Raw genomic sequence first — 18960 nt, 5'->3', positions numbered from 1 at the left:
CCTGCTGGGTTCTTCAGCTTCGGTTCCTTTACTGAGGGGTCTCAGTCTTTTATAGTACCAGGGGGAGCTTTGCTGGAACTGACAGATGTCCTTAGGCTGGTCTCGACTCAGGTAAAGATACCATTTGGGGGTTTCACATACACCGGCTGCTGTTCTAAGCATTTTACCACAAAATGGCTACTGTGCTTCAAGGCACGTCTGGGTGTCACTTGGTGTTGGGTTGACGTCCATCAATGCAAGTCTTCTCAATTTAAACCAGTATTTTGTCCACGATGGATGCGAGGTGTGGATTTTAAACACAAAGTCTGTTCTGTCACGACAGAACAGTTGAAGAACACTGAAACAACAGAAATCCAAGCCTGTCAGAATTCAGTCAGGACGGCCTGATGAATGCATCTTATTACAACGGGAACCTTTTTCTCCCCTTTATGGCACCATGTTGTGTGTCACGCCGTCCTGTGACACGCAGCTCGTTTGGTGCGACTCAGGGGATCTCTAATACCCCTGCAGCTTTCATAATGAACATGTGGCTTCTCTCTCTTGGGCACAATTTAGTGTAATTCATAAGCAGAGGACGGGGCATTAGCCAGATGGTGCTGTGGGTGGCATCCTTTCTCTGGTCATCCATTAGAACTGTGCTGATGACAAAATTCCAATGTGAGGAGACAGACAAGGCACCCTGCTTAATCCAGTTGTTTTTGTGTGGGAGCCACAAAGTTCTGCGGCACTGATTTTCTTATGGGACATAAATACAGAAAATACATACCAGTGCAAAAATACATACAAAAATATTTTATTTTAGCTAATCTTGAAACATACCCTGCTTTAGCTGTAAAGTAAAATCAAAAATCTTTCTGGAGTGCACAAAGAACTGGAGGTTTTTGGTGCAGTGAGATCCAACCAGTGACCCTGCAGTTACAAGAAGTGTTTCCTCCCATTTCAGTATTGCCGGGTGTTGAGCTGTGCCTTGTCTTTAAAATATTGTCTTGTTTCTTCTTCTCTCTGTTTGATGTCATTCCACACAGACAAATTTCACTTTGACAAATTTCCATTTTTACAAATTGATGAATTCCACTTGTATGATTTTTAAAAAAAAAATATGGACCAAGAACTTCCAACCATGTGTAATTAGACACATTTGAGTAACTTTATATATTTGAGAAAATTTTCTAATATATTAATTGCAATTTATAATCATATTCATGAAAATATGCAATATACCGGTATTAATTATTTTTGTGAAACATTTATGACATTTTGTTTGAATGAATTAAGTTATATGTAATAATGTCAAATGACACAGGAAAAAAGTATTGAACACTTGAAAAAAGGGAGGTGCAAAAAGACATGGAAAGCCAGACACCAACTGAAATCTATCAGTAATTAGAAAGCAGTCCTGCCCCTTGTCAGTGCAAATTAATATCAGGTAGTTCACTTCCCACATGATTTCTGACAGAGGAGTGAAAAGAATGATCAGAAGAAATGTCCAAGAGCCGAGGACCACTTCAGAAAGACCTGGAATTAGCAGGTACAGTTGTTGCAAAGAAAACACTAAATGATGCATTCAGCCACCAGGGCCTGTATGCATGCTCACCACGCAAGACTCCATTGATGAAGAAAAAGCATGTTGAAGCTTGTTTAACATTTGCTCCACAACATTTAGACAAGGCTAGGAAATACTGTGAGAATACAGTCTGGTCAGGTGAGACCAAAATTGAACTCTTTGGATGCCATAATACACACCATAAATGGCACTGCACATCAACCCAAAGCATCCGGCACTCGCAAGTCATATTGGCGTCAACTGAAGGAAGGACAAATGGATGAACTGAAAATTGTACTGAGATATTTTTGATATAAATCTATCAGTCAGTGAGGGACAAGGTGATCACTGCAGCCAAAGCACAGCGCGGCATGGAGTGGGAATGATGCTGACTTACGCTGTTTCCTGATATGAGCAGGGAAGCTGGCTGAGAAGAGGAAAAACACATCTGTGAAGCAAAAACTACAAGAGCTTGACATCAGATATACGCTGGCTTTTCCAGCGACACTATGCTTCAGGTGGGGCGGGAAGAATGAGAGCTTCAGAACAGCTTCAGCAGCAGAGAGATTTATTAGTGAGAGATGTCAGTCTGCAGATCAGGAATGAACAAACAGAGTGGAGAACAGAACTATTAAGAAAAGAGCCACAAACAGGTGAATGAAGCTGTGGACAGGAGAGCAGCTGACTAAGCCAACAGGAGCATCTTAAAGGGGTAGTTACCTGCTATGTTCAACGGACTGAAACACTTTACTCCATTTTTGTTTTTTTGTTTTGTTTTGTTGTGTTTTTAAACAGTGGCTCCAGTGGACCAGGTTTCCTTTTTGATTTTTTTTTTTTTTTTTTTTTTCTGGGTGTTCTTTCAAAACTATTCTTGTTTAAGAGAAAGGCACATATGTTGGTACGTTAAAGTTACGAATGTTAGAAGTTTTTAAAAATACCTAAGACAAAACAGACATGGGACATGAGTATTATTTGATTATTAATATGGTATTTAATAAGTCATGAGGGGGACTTGTATTAAATTTGTAATCTGGTATATAAATGGATGTGGGAATCCAGTTAAAAGAAAAAGAAGAATATCATCATATTTGAAAAATAACCAGGCAGATATAATTTTTAATTCAGGAAACCCATATGGAGAAGGAGGAAGCAGTTTCAAAAAGGGTGGATATGTTATGTTTTCCACAGCTCTTTCAGCAGTAAGTGTAATGGGGTGATGATATTGGTGAATAAAAATGTACATTTCATTCCACTAAATATGATTCCATGAGTTAAACAGAGGGACAGGTTAATCTCTGTAGTGAAGGATATAAACAAAACCTTCCAGAAGTTTAAAAAAAAATTAAACACACCTGTTGTGTCAATACACACAAATCAAGAGAAGCTGGAACAGTTTATGTCTAATATAGATGTCATGGACTGAGGTGTTGTGGTGCAGACAGCAGGTGAACACAAATGCAGACTCATGGGCTCAGATGTAGGTGTAATAAGCAAGGGTTCGGTACGCAGGATGTCAATCACACTGGTGGAGGCACAGACAACTGTGAGGCAGAGGCATGGTCCAAAAACAAGTGGAACCCAGAGGGGCAGCTTCATAGGCACAGGCATAAAGTGAGGTCAAAAAGAAAGTGAAGTTCATACATGGACAGACTACAGAGCTATGGCAAACAAGATAAGGCTGGGATAGGGCTGTGCAATTAACCGAATTTCAATCGCGATATCGATATTTGTATCAAACGATCTCCAAACTCGTATAATCGAGTGAAACGATTTAAGGGCCTTTCATCAGGCCAATCCGTCAACGTGTCCCAAGACGCATGACGTCAGACGCGTCGCTTCAGAAGCGGCAAGGGGGCGGGATTGCTACGTCACACTCTGGCTGTTTCCACAACCTGAAAAAAGTTCAGCGATCGCCTTCTTGAATTTGCGTTGCCTGAACCACAAAAAAAGCTTTAAAAAACAGCAGTAGAACGATTCTCCCATCACCCTGCTGGGAGAAGCTTTTTTCAGCTATTTTTCGAAGTGACGCCGACCGATCATTCCTGGGCAGAGCGAGGCAGGCAGCCGGGGTGATGGAGCAAACCCACTCAGTCCGAAATCTCCCACTTTTTGGATATATGCGAAGTCCCAGTTTGCCCAACGGAGTTTAGTTCTGCAGCTTTATCGAGGTGAGAATAATGTAAAAATAAAACGTGACGTTTACTGAACTGCTGTGAAGGTTTAATGATCGGCTAACATTAGCTTAGCCTTTTAGCACAGTTGATCTGAGTGAACGCTTTAATTTGTAAATGGTTCAGTCTTTTTTATTTTTACCAAATAAAGCTACAGCTTTTTTCAGACACCACAAAAGCTTAACTTTAAATAACTTATTTTTTGGTCGTTTTTTTCCATCGTTTTTCCCCGTTTTTTTCCTTTTTTATATATATAAACTGTATAGTGTTTCTTTATATTTATTATTTTGTTTGGTTATGTATGGTTATGTATATTTACTTTGTTTCTTGTAAATTTCTCCAAAAGAAGATAAGGAGACGTGGTCAAGGGAATGATGACAAAAACACAAACTAATGAACATAAATTGAAACAAAAACAATGCAGCTGCACTATGTCCTAGTAGCACAAGTCAGGGAGATGCCCAAAGACCAACTGGTCAGTGACAACAGGGAAGGGAGAGGAAAACAGAAAAATAATATATAATATGATATTTTTAATATTTATTTTATTCATTTTATGTTTTATACAGGTATGGTACAGTATATTTTCAATTTGGAGGTTTTGCACACATTGTCTATAACAATTTGTTTTTGAGTGAGAGAAATGCTGAATAAATGCACTGTGTAACTAAAAAAAAAATAATAGTTTGAATAATCGTGATTTCAGTATTTACCTAAATAATCGTGATACTGATTTTTTTCCATAATCGAGCAGCCCTAGGCTGGGACAAGGGCAAACGCACAAGGCAGGACACTCAACGAACTGGCAGAGAACATATGGCAAGCAGGGTTTAAATACACTGGTGGTAATTAGGGAAAATTAGACACAGGTGTGAAAACATTCAGGAAGGGGGTGTGGTTGGATGAATCAAAGATGAGGGAAAACAAGAGGCAAGAGACTGCAGTAAGACAAAGCAGACAGAAGTGAAGGTGAAGGTGAGGGACACTGGTGCAAGATAGTGCAGTAAGACAAACACAAAGACAGAATCCCAACAGTAATACAAAGTAAATGCAAAACCCACACATGAAAGGAGTAAAGAATCAAACCAGGAACCAAATGTAAAAACTAAAAAGAGATCAACAACAAAATGGAAGGCTAAGATTAAACTAGGACGGAACTAACAATGTGGAAAAAGTATAACACACAGAACAGAGATAATCAGAACAAAACGAAAAAAATAATAAGTGACTAAACTATAACAACAAACAAAGGTCAGGGCCAGACAGAAGAACAAAGTGAGGGATGCAGACTTAGACAGGAAATAAAACATGGCACAGGGCCAGGCCGGGGCCAAAACATAATAGACACACTGAAACTGCAGCCAAGTAAATCACCTGGTAATGTTGGTTTCCCAGTCGAATATTATAAAGAACTGCAGACTGCAGACGACCACTGTCATACTGCAGTGAAATGTGTCTAAGTTCTGCACGAGTGTGGCTTTGGTGTGTGCGCTGAGAACTGACAGTAGGTGTGGCTATGACAGAAGTGGCTTTGGTGAACACCTACTGTGTTTGGACGGACATGGACTAACACCTGTCCACTGTGAGGCACGTGCGTCTGATTGCTGGTCTTATGTGGATATAAATAAAAACATATATCGCCATGGCAACAAGCTGCAGCGAGGACCGTCAAATCAGAACATGCAGCGGGCGATCTGACTATCACACCACCCACGAGAGCTTTGTTCCACATGACGTGGTGTCTGTGATGCGGCACGCCGTCCACAAGCCATGCATGTCGGGCAGAACACATGCGCAGCCTACTGGATGCACCAGACCAGTAGTTGTGGACATCAGAGCACACTGCTTCTCATTCATGTCATTTCATGACTGTATGTCTATGACCATGGGTCATCACCAGAGGAACAGATGGATCATATTTGTGTTGCTCACTTGATAAATGCTGTGTTTTTATATGGTATGTGATTTCAAATTTTTTTGTAATACCTCCATGTCCTTTCTGATATGAGGCAGATTCCTGTACCTTTCAAAGGACAGCTCTGTAGCTCAGTGGTAAAGTCTCTGACTGGCAATCAGAGCTTTTGGAAGGCACAAGTTCGTGTCCTGTGGGTGGTATGTTTTTCCTTTTTTCTTTTTTTAATTCACATGAGCAGCGCGATCATGTGGTGCACCTCGCATTGTTCCTGCTCGGCAGACACCGTCGCATGCACGAACTCTCGCACCGGGCTCGTGCACGCCTGCCCATCGGCGCAAGGTTTCATTGTGTGCAAATTCGAACTGTTTCGCGCTGTTTTGCCGTTTTCGACCAGACGTTGAGCAAACTTCACATTATGTGTGAAGGGGCCCTTAATTTCAAATGGACTCCAGTAGGAATGACGTATCACAGTCAAATTAAGCAGGGTTTGGAAGACTTATATGCTCAATTAAAATTTAGCTCTCTGTTTGAAAAGACAAAAATTTATTTCGATAAATGGCAAAAAAATCAAACTTACCTTTTTTTGTAAAATTAACATAGAAATGGCAGTTGCCCCCCTGTTCAACTATGTAGCTGCAATGCTACCAATCAAAATACCCAATATAATTTTTTTTTAAATGAAGGTTTTGTGACACATTTTTTTGTGGGAGGGAGAAAAATAAGAATAATTTTAAACAAATTGTACACTCCCAAAGACAAGGGAGGACTGTGCCTGCCTAATCCTAGATTACACTGCTTATCATTTGAAATGACCAAACTATCTAAACATTGGAATGAAATGGGTGGAGTGCATTGGATGAATATAGAGTCAGATCTATAATATGTATATGTCACAGACATGAACGAGCAAAGCTCTTCAGCATCTCACCATGTCATTTAAGTCCTTCAGGCGGGGGTCACACTCCCTGCCTTTTTAAGCATTTTTCTTTTTTTTGCCTTTCAGCTTCGGGACGGGGGAGCTCCACCCCCCAGACCCCCCTAGTTACAGCCCTCTTAACCCCCTGCCAATTTAAGCATTTTTTTAAAATGTAGATATAAATGAATATTCAAAGTTATCAGCTAGTTGACAGTAGGGCTGTACAATATGGCCAAATTATCGTATCTCAATATTGTCATATCAATATATTATACGATATGACTATGATTTCATACAAAGTGCAGCAACACTGAAAATTAAACATTCTTAAACAAAACTAATAATATCACACTCATTTTGCACTCATCATAAGGTTAGGATACTGTGCCCTCCAAAAGTATTGGAACACTTGGTATTTCACACATTTTAATGTGCCGTTTTTGCCATTATACCATTTCAAATACAAGAACTCCAAAAAATATAAAGAATAAAAATATCTAAAATTATCTTCCTCAAACTCAAACTGAAAGCAAATCTCTAAAATTTGATAATACCTGTAAATAATAATCAGTTTTATTGCCAGTTTACTTCATACAAGTCAGGGGATGGAAACATAAACATTTCCAAGTCACTGAATAATCAATTATGAAGAAATACAAAAGTTTCTTTCACCAAAACATCAAATCTGGGCTTGCATCTCAGATGTACTTTCTAGCAAATTGTAGCTGAACGATCAGGTCTTCCTTTTAAGAAAATCCTCCTGTACACCACTTCATCAGGAAGCTGGATTTTATATTTTTTTATTAATTTATATCAAGTTGTAGAGATTTGCTTTCAGTTTGAGTTTAAGGAAGATAAATTTAGATTTATTTATCTGAAGGTCTGTCATTGGTGTCAGCAAAATTAAGAGGTTATTTAAAAATAAGTCCTTCAGAGAGCAAAATTAAGAGGTTACACAGGTTTTATACAGAACAGAGGAGGAGTAAATTACCTGTATTTCTTTCAGCCTGAGCATCTTCATGTTATATCTCATGAATCAACAGCTGCCTGCTCATTTGAAATCACTGGAGAAACACTTATATATAAGGCAACTGGAATTAAAGGAGAAATGCTGCTTTTAACAACCTGGACCTCATTTCTGGCATAAAATACGGTCATTTACTCACAATATAACTTTGGTGTTGTGAGGAGTCCATGAGTCAAATATCTGCTTCTACTAAGGTGGATTTGAACTTTTTGTGGTACACAGTATCAGCTACTGTACAGGAGGCCTAGGAGTCAATATGTGTCACTGATTTCAAAATGCAGCTCTTTTCAACCAGAAGTGCGGTGCCGTGACATGTCAATCATCTGTGTCCAATCAGATTTCAGGAGAGTCCAGTGCAACCCTGGCCTCCGCTTGAGCGCCACTCATGCTAGGAATTGTTCAACATTTGACATTTCCTGTTTCACTGTGGACTTGAAATTGAGCATTTCCTGTTTCAGTCTCAACTTGCCACTCATTTCCCGCGATATCCCAAGATATCTCATCTTGTGAGATCCAGGAAGTGTTCAACATTTGACATTTCCTGTTTCACTTTGGACTCAAAATTTGGCACTTCCTATTTCAGTGTGAACTTGCCACTGAGTTCCCATGAGATTCCACAAGATCTCGTCTGCCAGTCCAGGAAGTATTTGACATTTGACATTTCCTATTTTACTGTTGACTCAAAATTTGGCACTTACCGGTACTCTTTCGGACTCCCTGTACCATGAGTGACCTTCATGCTGCTGCGTGACGCTTCGTTCATATTATCCTATTGATGTTTTATCGCAAAACCCAGAAAATACAACAAATCCCATTCTTAGTCATGCAATAGATGTCTGGGTCAAGGTTCACAACATCTACAAGGTATCACTCCATGTCCAAAAATACTGATCATTATTATCACTTTACCGGGGCGTTGCTAGGCCAGTATCGTAGATTTACGTCGACGCTACCTGGCTATACCCGCCCGCTGTCCATAAACAAATGACGTCATAGAGTGCGCGCGCAGCCCAAGAACTGTCTGCAGAGGGGGAAAAAAAAACTGTCCGCAGAGGAAAAGATGAAAAGGCGAGAAGTGTGTTTTGGTCCCAATATGGATATTCCAGATGATTTTCTCATGGATAGTACGACAATGAACAGCAGCTAAAGCAGCCAGCTTGATGACGCACTGCCAAATTTGGAGAGCAGTGCGCGCGCCAGCCGACACGACAAAAGTTAAGTGAGCCAACTTTTTATGTACGTGTTACGTGTTGTGTATCTCAGTAAAAAGTGATAATAATGCAAATAACATGCTGTTGTCATGCGGTATGCATTTTCTGAGTCCCTCCGTTCACACCCAGTCGCCTGCAATGACAGTTAATCGCCCTCATTTAACTTGGGCGAACATCTGTCATTTTGGGCACCTGGGCGTGAATGTCGGGCCTCTGAAAATGCATACTGCCCTCCAAAAGCATGTTATTGTATTATTATGGAATAACCCTGCCATTCGTTTAGGAAGGCAGTGGTATACTTGATGCGGTGGCATTCAAGTAGCATACACACTATTGGGGATCTTTACAAAGAGGGTGTTTTTATGTCATATGAAGATCTGTCTGAGCATTATGGCCTTAAGGGCAAAGACCAGTTTTGGAGATAGTTACAGGTAAGAAATTGTGTGATCTCCAACTGTAAAACTGCTAGTAATGGGGGTCTTTGGAATTGGGGTCTGCCACAGAAGTGTTGCACAGCCTCACAGTTTTATAAAATTACCAGTAGTTTTAAGAGCACTGATGGTGCTAATATTAAAAGGCTCTGGAAGAAATGATTTTGGCGAAGAAATTGAACAAGAGACATGGTTGACTATTCTAGCAGAATGTGGCAGGTATGTAAAGGAAGGAAAAGGGAAATTCATCAGTACAAAATACTTAATCGGTATTATCATACAACAGTTAACTTACATAGAATGAAACTGATGCCTGATGCTGGAAATGTTGGATATAGTACCCAGAACCTGTCTTTATTGTATTTGGGAATGTCCCCAAATTGGACGATTCTGGACTGAAGTGTTGGACATTCTGAGCAGATCGTATGGCTCTAGGATTCCTTTGAGTCCACATCTTTGTTTGTTAGGGGATAAGTCCCAAGTGATAACTTTGTCAAAGTCTACCTTTTCAGTTAATATGACTGTTATCATTACCGCTTTAAGGATCACCTTGAGACACTGAAAAACAACCAATGTTCCGGATGTGGAAGAATGGCTCGATGCAATTGTGGAAACAGCATCATACGAGTGTATGCTCAACAGACTGAAAGGGGAAATGGATGATGGGAATTCATTATGGAATAAGTTTTGGACTTATGCAAGAAGGATTTTTGTTTAGTTAATACTGAAAAATGTTGTATTCTGTGTCATTTTTGGTTTTCTGTTATCTCATTTCGTGTGATAATTTATTATTATACTGGGCCTCTCAAAAAACTATTAAAACTTATATGCAATGGCCCAGCCAATCACCTGACTTGATAGAAAATCTATGGAGAAAACTAAAGATCAGTTCACGTAAGAGGTCCACAATACCTTCAAGATTTGAAGACTGTTTCTGTGGAAGAATGGGCCAAAATCACACCTGAGCAATGCATGCAACTAGTTTCTCCATACAGGAGGCATCAAGAAGCTGTCATTACCAACAAAGAAGAAGGAGAGAGCATATCTCACCCATATTGGCCTCTCTTCATTGGCTTCCTGTTAATTCTAGAATAGAATTTAAAATTCTTCTTCTTACTTATAAGGTTTTGAATAATCAGGTCCCATCTTATCTTAGGGACCTCGTAGTACCATATCACCCCAATAGAGCGCTTCGCTCTCAGACTACAGGCTTACTTGTAGTTCCTAGGGTTTGTAAGAGTAGAATGGGAGGCAGAGCCTTCAGCTTTCAGGCTCCTCTCCTGTGGAACCAGCTCCCAATTCAGATCAGGGAGACAGACACCCTCTCTACTTTTAAGATTAGGCTTAAAACTTTCCTTTTTGCTAAAGCTTATAGTTAGGGCTGGATCAGGTGACCCTGAACCATCCCTTAGTTATGCTGCTATAGACGTAGACTGCTGGGGGGTTCCCATGATGCACTGTTTCTTTCTGTTTTTGCTCTGTATGCACCACTCTGCATTTAATCATTAGTGATCGATCTCTGCTCCCCTCCACAGCATGTCTTTTTCCTGGTTCTCTCCCTCAGCCCCAACCAGTCCCAGCAGAAGACTGCCCCTCCCTGAGCCTGGTTCTGCTGGAGGTTTCTTCCTGTTAAAAGGGAGTTTTTCCTTCCCACTGTAGCCAAGTGCTTGCTCACAGGGGGTCGTTTTGACCGTTGGGGTTTTACATAATTATTGTATGGCCTTGCCTTACAATATAAAGCGCCTTGGGGCAACTGTTTGTTGTGATTTGGCGCTATATAAAAAAATTGATTGAATTGATTGATTGAAAGACTTTTGTATGAAGTATTAAATCACTTTGAGTAAGTGTGTTCAATATTTTTTCTCTGTGTCATTCCATATTATTATACAAGGTCTATTAGAAAAGTATCCGACCTTATTATTTTTTTCAAAAACCATATGGATTTGAATCACGTGTGATTACATCAGACATGCTTTAACCCTCGTGGGCATGCGAGAGTTTTTTCACGCCTGTCGGTTACGTCATTCGCCTGTGGGCAGTCTTTGAGTGAGGAGTCGCCCACCCTCTCGTCGATTTTTTCATTGTTTAGGAATGGCTCAGAGACTGCTGCTTTGTTTGATCAAAATTTTTTCAAAAGTGTAAGGCACAACTGAGTGGACACCATTCAATAAATTCAGCTGGTTTTCAGTAAAAATTTTAATGGCTGATGAGAGATTTTGGTCTGGTAGTGTCGCTTTAAGGACGGCCCACGGCGCCTGAAGGTGATCTGCGCTTCGAGGCGGCAGCGTCTCGCCGTTTCAAGTTGAAAACGTCCACATTTCAGGCTCTGTTGACCCAGTAAGTCGTCAGAGAACAGAGAACTTTCAGAAGAAGTCGGCATGAGGAGTTTATTCAGACATTCCATTGTTAACGGACATTTTGTAATGAAAGAACGTGCGGGCAGAGTCGCATGTCGGGCTGGACCAGACCGCGGGGGGTTGCGACAGGAAAAACACCTCCGTTGGAAACCTTAACGGGCAAGTTGGAACATGCCCAAGCTGTTAAACAATTTCTCAGTTACTCACTTGTTGAAAGCCATCAAAAGCCGCCTGAATTTTACAAATGGTTTTCAACACGGGGGTGTTTTTCCTGTCGCGGCGCACACAGATTCGCCGAGTCGTCGAATTTGCGCGCACGTCTTTCATTAAAAAATGTCCTTAAACAGTGGAATGTCCACATAAAGTCCTCATGCCGGCCTCTTCTGAATCTTCTCTGTTCTCTCACGATGTCCTGGGTGAATTAAGCCTTAAATTAGGATGTTTTCAAGTCGAAACAGGCAGACGACGGCGCCTGGAAGCGCTGCGCGACGTCCCGCTCCATGGGAAGTCCTTACAGCGACAGAAACACCCCATAATCTCTCATCAGCCGTTAAACTTTTCACCGAAAACCACCTTAATTTCTCGAATAGTGTCCACTCGGATATTCCTCACAGGTCCAGAAAAAATTTTGATAAAGCAACGCGCACCGTCTCGAGCAGCGTGTGAAACAAAGGAATTCAGCCGAGAGGGCTGGACCACATCTCACTCAAGGCCTGCCCACAGGGAAATGACGTCACCAACATGCATGAAAAAACTCACGCATTGGTGTAATCGCACGTCATTCAAATCCATATAGTTAAAAAAATAAATAAAAGTGTGAGTTTCTTATCTAATAGACCTCGTACATAACTTTATTTCTGTACTTATTTGTTTTGTTTCATTGTATTGCTTGGTTTGTTATCAACATGTGATGAAAATTTCATGTCAATGGTACCTTTAGAAATATATTTACTAAGACAAATGGTGACAAGTTAAATACTTATTTTACCCGTTATAAGTATTTCATACCATGTAACAGAAGAAGCCATAAAATGTATATTTTGCACTTGGGCAAAAAACAGATAAACATATCTAGTTTGCATGTAGGCTGGTTGAAGTAAATTCATCCCAAAGACAGACTTTGATTGATTGATTGATTGATTGATTGATGTGAAAGGGTGGCTTAGTGGTTAGCACTGTTGCTTCACAGCAAGAAGGTCATGGGATTGATTCCCACCTGTAGCCTTTTTGTGTGGAGTTTGCATGTTCTCCCCGTGTTTGCGTGCGTTTCCTCCGACATCCAAAGACATGCTGGTTAGGTGGATTGGAAACTTTAAATTGTCTGTAGGTGTGAATGTTTTTGTTTGTCAATATGTGGCCCTGCAACAGACTGACGTCCTGTCCAGGGTGTACCCCGCTTCACGTCCTATGGCTGCTGGGATAGGCTCCAGCCCCCCTGTGTGCTTTAACTGGAGTAAAATGAGTGAGTGAGTGGTGTGAAAGGTAGGGGTGGTGACCAAGCGGTTAGGTTTGTTAATGTTAATGTTTAGTTAATTTATGAATAATTCCTGTTCCACATTTGAACTCATTTGAGCCTGAGACAAATAAAAGATCACATTTTCTAAAGGCTCATACAGTTGCCTCCAAAAATATTACAACCACACTGTACATTTAAATTTGAGATGAAATGCTGAATATAAGAAGACAGAGGTGGAAGTAAGTCTCCATCCGAAGTCTGAAGACAAGTCTCAAGTCATAATCACCACCAAGTGGTTGACAGCTGACTTGAGACTTGACTTGGGACTTGCAGATGCATGACTTGACAGTGACTTACCCTCACCTCTGTAAGAAGATACAACACCAATTCCAATGAAGTTAGGATGCTGTGTAAAATGTAAATAAAAAGAGATTACAATGATTTGCAAATCCTCTTCAACTTATATTCAATTGAATACACCAGAAAGACAAGATGTTTAATGTTTGCTCATTCTGAAATGGATGCCTGCAATACATTTCAAAAAAGCTGTGACAGTGGTATGTTTACCAAAGTGTTACATCACCTTTCCTTCTAACAACACTCAATAAGCGTTTGGGAACTGAGGACATTAATTGTGAGTGTCATGATTGGGTATAAAAGGAGCATCCCCAAAAGGCTCAGCCGTTCACAGGCAAAGATGGGGTGAGGAGCACCACTTTGTAAACAACTTTGTGAAAAAAATAGTTTAAGAACAATGTTTCTCAACATTCACTTGCAAGGAATTCAGGGATTCCATCATCTACAGTCCATAATATAATCAGATGATTCAGAGAATCTGGAGAACTTTCTACACGGTGGGGGTGTTGCTCTTATTTATAAATCTAGTTTTAGCTTATTAGCTGTTGGGGGTCACAAATATAACTCGTTTGAGCATCTGATTCTCCGCTCTGCTCAGGATATTACGCATTGCCAAGATCAGATGAATAAAAATTAGCTGTATTACTTTGTCACTGTATATAGGCCTCCTGGCCCATATTCTGAATTCTTAGATGAATTTGGTGCATTCATCTCTAACTTGTCAACTTGTGGAGATAACATTCTGATCATTGGTGACTTTAACATTCATATAAATAAGACTTCTGATCCCCTCTGCAAATCATTTATGTAAATTGTGGATGCATTAGGATTTCGGCAATGCATTCAGGACTCGACACACATTAGTGGAAATACCCTGGATTTTGTTCCGCACATGGTATTGCTGTCACGAATATTGACATCATGCCTCTTACATCAGTGGTCTCTGATCACTCACTTATTAAGTTTACAGTTTTGCTGCCGTGTTTAGTGGAACAACAATGTTATATATCACTACGGCAATGCATCAACTCCTCAACTAAGACTAAACTCGAAACTAGACTGCCTGATGTCTTAGCTTCACATTTGGCAAATACCCAATCAGTAGACAGTCTTGTGGATAGTTTAAACTCAGTGGTCAAAACTACACTCGACATGATTGCACCACCTGTGTTAAAACCACGCTCCCCCAAAACACAGTCACCTTGGTTCAGTGATTACCTGCATTACCTCAAGCATAAGGCCAGAGGTCGAGAACGGAAATGGCGTAGTTCAAAATGAGAAGTATTCCACCTTGCGTGGCGTGATGCTATCTTAGACTATAAGCATGCATTACTGGCTACAAAGCGGATCTATTACTCTGATTTGATCAACAAAAACAAGCATAACTCAAAGTTCTTGTTTGACACGGTGGCAACACTTATTCATGGAGAACCACCTGTAGTTTGCTCTCCTTTTACAGCACAAGATTTCCTGGATTACTTTGGGAAGAAAATAGAAGACATTAGGTTAAACATATCCCAGCATGCCTCAACCCAGCCACTACACCCTGCTACTGAGGTGGGTGCCATTACTGAGTTTTATCTAGATTTCCAGAATTTGAGAGTATCTCCCTAGGCATGCTGATGAAACTTGTAATGTCAACAAAAAGCACAACCTGTTTATTTGATCCTATACCAACAAAACTGTTTAAGGACCTGTGGCCCACTCTTGGGCCGACCGTGCTGGAAATGATTAATCTTTCTTTAACTTCTGGATCTGTTCCTAAATGTTCCTAAATCTCCAGTGATTAAACTATTACTTAAGAAACCTAATCTTGACCCTAGTGTATTGAAAAACGATCGTCCGTTATCAAATCTATTATTTTGCTCTAAAATTCTGGAAAAAGTGGTGTCACGGCAGATCGTGGACTATCTTACTGAGAATAATCTCTTTGAACAACTATAAGTCTCCTTTTAGAAAATATCATTCCACAGAGATTGCTCTCACTAAAGTGGTGAATGATCTTCTGCTTGCAATGGATTCAGACACCATTACAGTTCTGGTCCTGTTAGATCTCAGTGCTGCATTTGATACCGTGGATCATTGTCATCTACCTGATAGGCTGGAAAATCATTTTGGGATTAATGGGAGTGCCCTTGCATGGCTGACGTCATACTTGACCTGTTGTTCTCACTGTGTTTTGTACAGTAACACTACCTCTAATCTTAGTGACATGAAATTTGGATTCCACAGAGGTCCGCTTTAGGCCCCCTGCTTTTCTCCCTTTATATAGCAGCCCTTGGGCACATTTTGCGGCGTTTTGGGATTACCTTTCACTGCTATGCTGATGATACTCGGTTATACATACCTATAACTGCTGGTAATCTCATTCACATAAAATCCTTAGAAGATTGCCTTGCATCAGTGAGAAGTTGGATGTCTAGAAACTTCCTACTTTTAAACTCTGATAAGACTGAAATGATGGTTCTTGGTCCAGTGAGACATCAGCATCAATTTTACCAGTTAACGCTTAGCCTAGGCTCGTGTGTCATACATCACACTGACAAAGTAAGGAACCTTGGGGTAATTTCTGATCCTACATTGTCCTTTGACCTCCACATTAGAAATATTATGAGGACTGCTTTCGTCCACCTGCGAAATACAGTGAAGATTCGTCTATGGCTGATGCTGAGACCCTGATCCATGCACTTATCTCTTCTAGATTGAACTACTGCAATGTTCTATTTTCTGGTTTACCGCAGTCCAGCATTAGGGCTCTCCAATTGGTTAAAAATGCTGCAGCCAGACTTTTGGCACAAAGCAGAAAATTTGACCACATTACATCCATTTTGGCATCCCTTCACTGGCTTCATGTCCCAATGAGGTCAAATTTTAAGGTTCTGCTAGTACTCTATAAAATTGTTCACGGACTGGCACCTCCCTACCAAGCTGACCTAATTAAACCTTACGTACCATCCCGGGCTTTGCGTTCTCAGGGTGCAGCACTACTTTGTGTCCCTAGGGTGAATAAGAAGTCTGCGGGTCACAGAGCTTTCTCTTATCGTGCCAGTTTTGTGGAATGATCTCCCTGCATCAATAAAACAGTCAGATTCTGTGGAGACTTTCAAGTCCAGACTTAAGACGCACTTATTTTCCCTTTCATGTGGCTAGCATACTGGCATGGTATAGTTCTACGCTTTTTACTCTTTTAATTCATTTTATTAGGAAACTGAGCGTGCCGCGGCCTCAACTTTACCTAAATTCTGGGTCTTTTAGTGAAGCTTAGGGCTAGTGGCCGGCGATCACCTTAGTATTTCCTGTTTTTCTTGTTGTTTAATGCTGACAAATTATACTGTATTTCTTGTCTTGCTGATGCCTGATTCTGTTTTTTCTCTCTGTTTAAGGTGCAGCTCCATCCAGAGATGGGTGTGGTAGTTGTGCTGGAGACCCTCCTATCTGTGCACCAACAGCATTTCCTGTATATTCGTTTTGTGAATTGTTCTGTAATTTGTGTTTGTAGCATGGCCCAAGCAGAGGGTCACCCCTTTGAGTCTGGTCTGCTTGAGGTTTCTTCCTCAGAGGGAGTTTTTCATTACCACTGCTGCTCTGGTGGTTAGTAGGGTTAGACCTTACTTGTGTGAAGTGCCTTGAGGCAACTCTGTGATTTGGCACTATATAAATGAAAATAAATTGAAAAATTACACGTAAGCAGCAAGGCTGAAAACCAACATTAAATGCCCGTGACCTTCGATCCCTCAGGCGACACTGCAGTAAAAACCGACATCATTGTGTAAAGGATCTTATCGTATGGGCTCAGGAACACTTCAGAAAACCATTGTCAGTTATCACAGTTCATCGCTACATCTACAAGTGCAAGTTAAAACTCTACCATGCAAAGCAAAAGCCATACATCAACAACATCCAGAAACACCGCCACCTTCTCTGGGCCCAAGCTCATTTGAAATGGACAGACACAAAGTGGAAAAGTGTGCTGTGGTCTGATGAGTCCACATTTCAAATTGTTTTTGGAAATCATGGATGTCGTTTCCTCATGTCCTCGTGTCCTCCGGATGGTCTTTTTCCTTCAAAAGAGGAAAAATACCATCCAGATTGTTACCAGCGCAAAGTTCAAAAGCCAGCATCTGTGATGGTATGGTGGTGTGTTAGTGCCCATGGCATGGGCAACTTACACATCTGTGATGGCACCATCAATGCTGAAAGGTACATCCAGGTTTTGGAGCAACACATGCTGCCATCCAAGCAACATCTTTTTCAGGGACGTCCCTGCTCATTTCAGCAAGACAATGCCAAGCCACATTCTGCACGTGTTACAACAGCGTGGCTTCGTTGTAAAAGAGTGCAGGTACTAGACTGGCCTGCCTGCAGTCCAGACCTGTCACCCATTCAAAATATGACAACTGAGACCCCAGACTGTTGAACAACTGAAGTCGTACATCAAGCAAGAATGGGAAAGAATTCCACCTACAAAGCTTCAACAATTGTCCTCAGTTCCCAAATGCTTATTGAGTGTTTTTAGAAGGAAAGGTGATGTAACACAGTGGTAAACATACCACTGTCCCAGCTTTTTTGAAATGTGTTACAGGCATCCATTTCAAAATGAGCAAATATTTGCACAAAAACAATAAAGTTTATCAGTTTGAACATTAAATATCTTGTCTTTGTGGTGTATTAAATTGAATATAAGTTGAAGAGGATTTGCAAATCATTGTGTTCTGTTTTTATTTACATTTTACACAACATCCCAACTTCATTGGAACTGGGGTTGTAGTTAAGAATTAGTAAGTCCCTTCAGCATCTCCCTTGTTGTTACCACAGCAGATGCAAGGTGGACTTGCAAGTTGATTTGTCTCATGTTTTACACCAGATGTCCTTGCTGACAGGCAGATACAGATTCTTTATTGTCATTGTAACAACTATAACAAAAGCCTTTCAGTGCAAATATAAATCTGAGTAAACCACATGCAGACTTAAAAGGTCCGGAGAAGAAAAGGAAATAAACATAACATCGGTCGGTGACACCGGATCACCTGTTGGGAAGCGATCCCACGATTATCTTGCAGTGAGACAACCATGCTAACCACTAAGCCACTGTGCCTCCCTGCATAATATTTATATTTAGCAAAATGTGTCACAAGTGCACATTTCTGTATTTCAGCCTGCTTGTGCATGTACATTATGAATGATATCTGCAGACGTGTACATGTGGGCTCATGCACATATCACCAGCACATATACATTCTGATCAGCAACTCAGCCTTGCGTGACTCTCACTTTGTCAGTGGAGGTGTCAGGGTCCCCATGGCAACTGTATAATGGGGCAGGTCTAATTCAATCCCAGGGGCGAATGGTGGGTCTGGCAGCGACGCAGAGGGAGAATCGGTCTGGGTCTGAAACCCATTCAAGTCAGAGTGATGCCTTTTAGCTGCCACATGCTCAGTCACTGCAGAAAAGGCATTCTGAACTTTGACATCTGCACTTCTCTCACTTTCAGTCTTTCTCACTCTACGGCTGCAGAGTTGTTTTCTTCTTTTCTGATTATATCAACACTGTTTGTCTCCAAACCTCGTTCTCAGTAT

Source organism: Thalassophryne amazonica, chromosome 5 (assembly GCF_902500255.1).
Source record: "Thalassophryne amazonica chromosome 5, fThaAma1.1, whole genome shotgun sequence".
NCBI lineage: Eukaryota > Metazoa > Chordata > Actinopteri > Batrachoidiformes > Batrachoididae > Thalassophryne > Thalassophryne amazonica.
This window is presented reverse-complemented; position numbering follows the sequence as displayed.